Below are 6000 nucleotides of genomic sequence, written 5' to 3' on the forward strand. Positions count from 1 at the left end.
GAAGGATAAATATGTTGTCAGTTGTAGAGTATCTATGACGAAAACCCGCCTGTTCTTCGTTTATTTTCCCCAAAGCATCTGCCCAAAAGTTTAAACGTACATTAAGAATTGACGTAAAAATTTTCCCAAAAATATCAAGTAGTGAAATTGCCCTATAGCTCCCTGGATCAACCCTCGACCCCTTTTTATATATAGGTATAATGATTGCATTTGACCAGTCAGCTGGTATTTCGCCAGAATCAAAGATCTTATTGAACAAGACGTGTAGGTATGGCAATAGTATATTTACAGAAGATTTAAAATACTCGCCAGGCAATCCATCAGGTCCTGGTGATTTATCATTCTTGAGCCGTTTGATGCTCTCAATTATTTCTATTTCAGTAATTGGACCATTTAATATGTCCCAGTCAATTTCATTTGCATAACTATATTCATTCACAGACTCTAAGTAACTTAACAGTTTGCTCTGATAGACGAATTCATTACTTATAGGTGCACAAGAAAAGAGTTTTTCAAAGTAGTCATGCCATTGGTTTGCTTGTATGGCAGGTGGGATATTATTACTTATTGTACTATTGCGTCTAATTGTTGACCAAAACAGCTTAGAACTTGTTTGAGGTGACATAAGGTTAGCTCTTTGGTATTCTAAGTATTCACGTTTTTTGTTCCTGCATATATTTTTGAATTCATTGCGAACAACCTGGTATTCGCGTAAATGGTGTACATTATTTGTTTGGCGGAATCTTCGCAATAGCTTATATTGTTTCTTTTTATATGAAGTGTTGTATCAAACCATTTTGGCTGATCACGCTTAGTACTTTTATTCGATCTAATCATGTGACATTTCCCAGCTGCGTCCTTTAACACACTACGGATTATCTTAGCACAGACTGTGTTTTCAATATCTGGAGTTTCTAGAATAGTATTTAGTTTATTTATTGTGGCCTCTGAAGAGATAGTTTGTGTGAAAGAAGTTGCACGGTTTTCCACCCAGACACATTTTTTCAGAGTACCGACTTTATCAGGGATTTGAACTTTTTCATTCTGCCTGCTGCAGCATGGCAAAGTAAAGGTCAAAGGCAAATGGTCAGACTCCACCCGAGTATGAATAGAAAAAATTAGCACCTTATAAAACAATGACGATGAGACGAGAACATAATCAACGGTGCTTGTCCCATTGTGTGTGATGCAGGTGTAGTCTCCTACACCTGCATCACTCCCTATTCTACCGTTTAGCATATGAATACTAAAAGTACAGCAGAGATCTAGAAGTGAACGACCAAATAGATTAATTTCTTTATCTTTTGATATACGTGGTACTTGGAAGAAATCTTCCACATAGCCAACCGAACTGCCTACCACAAATTGGGAATTATCATCTAAAATGTGATCAATTTCATTTGCGGTTCGCCCGTTAAAATCACCGCCGATAATAATATGAACATCTGGGAGGCTTGTCAAAATATTTGTTAATTCAAACTCTAACAAGTTGATACCGTTGTTCGTGTCCAAACTGTGGTAGACGGTGGATGTTTGTGGCGGAATATAAACACTACAATAGAGAACATCTTTCTCTGTATTGAACAGTTGCCCTTTGAATAATAAAATAACACAATCGTGTAATGTTACATGTATACGTTTAACGTAGCTAGATATGCAGTCCTTAACTAATACACATACTCCCCCCGCAAATCGCCCACGTTTTGGAGATCTTGGTCTTGAAATGCCGAAAACAGTGTAACCAGGAAAATGGGTATTATATTGGTCATGGTTTGCTGCCCATGTTTCTAATAGTGAAATTATGTCATAATTATAGATATAATTAATAAATTCGGATGAATTTAGTGTATTTACCAAACCTCTAATATTCCATGATACGAATTTCAATTGCTTCAGACCGTGGCCGTTTTCCTATTCTGTAGAGGATCCCGGGTCGTTATTATTGGCTAACATTGTTTGTAGGCGAGTTCTTGGTCCGGTTCTAGTCGACATCAAAAATTCATTCACCGTCCCTATGTGGCGTGGGTCATTTTGTCGCTGAAAATGATCTACGGTGTTGTCGTCACTGATCACGATCAATTTGCCATTTTTGTAGTATCCCTTGCGTCCTTGTTTTCTCAGATTAGCCAGACATCTACGCTGCCGTTTGGTTTTGTCACTACCAATTCCAATTCAGTCTACTTTCAGATCAGCGCGTGCCGACAGTGCTAATAGTTTGTCTTCGAAATGATGGAATTTGACGACAATTGGCGTTGGATTTCCAGTTGACTGACCGTACAGGCGGTGTGCTCTCACGATATCGCGATTTATCCATGATTTTGCTTTCACCTTACGGTTCAGAATTTCAATCACTTTGTCTCTGCAGTTTTCATAAGTCTCGCCAACTTCTTGTTTGATATCATACAAAATGACATTGCCTCTTCTACTAATTGCTTCTTGTTTGTCAACGTCATCGTCCAAATTTTCGACCTGATTTGTAAGTGTGTCTAGTTTCTCATTAAGTGCCTCTACATCCAGTTTGTTAACATGCATGCTATCTTTTAATGCACCCACGACAGCAGTTATGTTCGATACTGTTTTGGATAAGTCTTGCAATTTGTTGGCTAATGTGAACACGTCTGTTGTAGTTTATCCTGGGTCGCTTTTATTTCGAAGATTTCTGCAGTTATGTTGTCCATTTTACCATTCAGTTCTTTGCCCATTTTGCGAAGTTCTGCCATTATTTCAGTATTGCCGTCAGCCATAGCTGTGTCCTTTGGGCCTGGGTTGGATTCCACATTGCCAATACACAGCAGCATAAGGATACTAGTAAGTCGTAAACTCATCACCAGACTGATTCCATTGTCATGTAAATGTATAGGTGTCACTAATGGACACCTCACCTTGGCGGCAGTTGGCTGTGTAAAACAACCAATTCTTGCTCTGTACGCATCGATGGTTATTCCCATACTGCTTGTATTTCCATTGCAAATCAAGTATGTATTCACAGTACTTACAGTTAATCTTTACGTGAGATTGTACCTAGTGGAGCAGCAAAAATTGGAGAAATTTGGGAGACGATTTACACTTACGTGCGTTCGTAAACGCCCTCAACGATCCCATCCCACTGCGTCTGTCGTGCTGTACTCGCCAAGACCAACTCAAAACTCTCTTTATTCATTTTCAAAACATTAACCAATTACAAAGCAGTAAAAAGACTCTAGGGCGTAACCTTCAATCATAAAGCCAATCACACTAAGTACTGAATACGTCATATGTTTTGATTAATCGTTCACTACATTAATAACTACGAATACCAACTGTCAGAAATAGTAGTCCGAAAAGCGACGGTTATCTCGTAATTAGTTCCAAATCACTGAGTCGAGTTCCGTCCAGGACCTCACCTGCCTAAACGATGACAGACATAACACAGCAATTCACTCGTAATCAACTAAATAAGTCGATCAACAGATACGCAAAAACAATTGAGCTAGAAAAATTCATTCACACCTGTTTTAAATTACGACAAGAAAAAATCGTAAAATGCCAAATCCCTCAACCAACCACCACATACATAACTTGGTTTCACCTCTACTTGACACGGTCGATCGCCGTGAGTTTATGGCTGGATAGCTTTTGCTTTGACATGCTGCTCAATTGAGAAATAGAGATCAGAATTCTATGAATTCAACTCATTGTAGCGAGTTTTTTTAGAGGTATACCAAATGGGACCGGCCAAGAAGTATGTACGGTCACTACTCGACACCCCTGTTGACACCTTGAGTAAGGCCGCGTCACCCATTTCGTCTCAGCAATTGACGGACAGTGGGTGTTAAGTTGTCTCTTTAACGGTTAGTTAAAAACACTATGCCACGAAACATTAGTCTTTGTACATGTACTTCAAAACTGCTGTCAAAGCACAATAGAAATTTTGGGAGCCATCCAAGTACCCGCGACTTAGCCGAATCGCGACTTACCGAGGCGCGACTTAGCGAGGGGCCACTGTACCAGTAATTTAAATTTGTTTCTTCTTTTTCTCTACTTTCAAATTATTATTATTATTATTATTATTATTATTATTATTATTATTATTATTATTATTATTATTATTATTATTATTATTATTATTATTATTATATATTATTATTATTATCATTATTATTATTATTATTTATGTACCACAGCCGCACATTCTCATTCAAATAATTTTAAACAACAAAGTCTCTACGTAAAACTGTTTTTGATACGAGGCGACCATGGCTCAACCGAATGAACAGTCCACTTTTCAGCAAGCCATATAAGCTAATAACGGGCAACTGTTGACATCCATCAATCAGCTAATATCGCAGACAATGGAAGTCATGAAAAATGAAATGAGCGCTGCACAGGATGGCACCGCGCAAAGAATACATGGGCGACATGAAGAGACTAAAATTCAAGGAATCGCCAACCTTCAAAAAGAAATCGAATGAGGATCAGTACAAACATAATGAAAAAGTCTTGGACACTGTAGAAGATGCTAAAAACCGAAATAGAAGCTAGAAAATTTGAAGACGCCAGAAAGAAAATTGACGAAGGTATTAGCGAGATTCAACAGCACCAGAAATTGATATTGCTGGTCGAAAATCATAGTCAGAGTATGGATGGGCAACTTGTCAGGAGTATCGCTCCCATGAGCTCGCAAATGACAGCGGTGACGAAAAACGCATATGGAAATCAAAAAAGAGGGTTGGCCGTCGGACCAGAGACGAAACAGCGACAGGAGCGACAAAAGTTTAAGATGCGTCAAAATACTGATGCCAGCTCCGGATAACTGGACAAAGAAACCACGAACCCTAAAAAACCGAAGAGTGGTTTATGTTTCGCTTGCGGAAAACCAGGGCACTACAGGCATGAATGCCGATCTATGGGATCAACCAGTGGTGAATCTCGGGAACACAATTGGCGGGAATCAGTGGTAATTTCATTCAAGTTGGCGGGATGTGATTGGACGAGAAAGGCGGAATGGAAACGCAAATGTTAAGTATTGATTGTGATTATTGATTTGTCCATTGATTGTAACTGAGCAGGATTTAATTGCCATTGGTTTTACTATTAATCAAAGTAAACGTATCTGGAAACCTGTGCAGGTGTTAACATGGTTTGGTGCTCAATTGACTTGACACAGGGTAAGATTTTTATCCCTGCATATCGCCTACAAATATTGCTGGCAATCTGCTGATGACCAGGCATCTGTACTTTGCATTGAACACACATGTGTCCTGCTGCAATGCAGGATTTACAGTTCTGGCAGCAAAATTTAGTAGAGTTAAATGGGATATGTTTAAATAATTTATTTATCAGTATAAATATTATCACGTACAAAGTTACCATGACTCGTAAACTTATATATACCCTTAGCAACACATAGAATTTCCTAACAGGTCACAACCCTGTTACTGATACTAGCAATGTGGTTGTGTGGTCATGCGCGCTTCGCCGCTAGAGGGCGCAACGAAATACTAGTAGTTTTGGAAAAATGAATTCGATTTACACCACAGTTATTACAGAACTTTAATGCGTTTAAATCAACCAAGTTCAAAGTAGTATAGTATGTTTTGCTCCAGTATTAGTCGTTTAAGCGTTTGGTACATCTTGCATTTTCAGGGTATGATATTCCTCCTTACTAACTTGTTCTCGACAGCGGGACATACTGGTATCCTACTGTAACAATGAACAACGAAATAATGGTGATTATATTATCGCCGAAATCATGTTTATTTCAAATCACAATATCCGTAAACAATGTAAAGTAACAAATTTGTCATTATGTGAAATTTAAATGTATGATGGTACCGCACGGTAAAGTAAATTAGTCACTCTCGTTTTTCACCAGTGGGTTCAAAGTTTTACGGAGCTTTCCTCGGCGTGAGAACTTAGCCCAATATACTAATACTTTCACGTTGCAAGTTAGAAAGTGTGGCGTCAGTAAAGAATTGGGAATGAAGCTTTTTTCGCATTTGTGACTGTGTGTACATAAAT

The sequence above is a fragment of the Saccoglossus kowalevskii genome, chromosome 14 (genome assembly GCF_978046115.1).
Source record: "Saccoglossus kowalevskii chromosome 14, keSacKowa6.1, whole genome shotgun sequence".
NCBI classification, from domain to species: domain Eukaryota; kingdom Metazoa; phylum Hemichordata; class Enteropneusta; family Harrimaniidae; genus Saccoglossus; species Saccoglossus kowalevskii.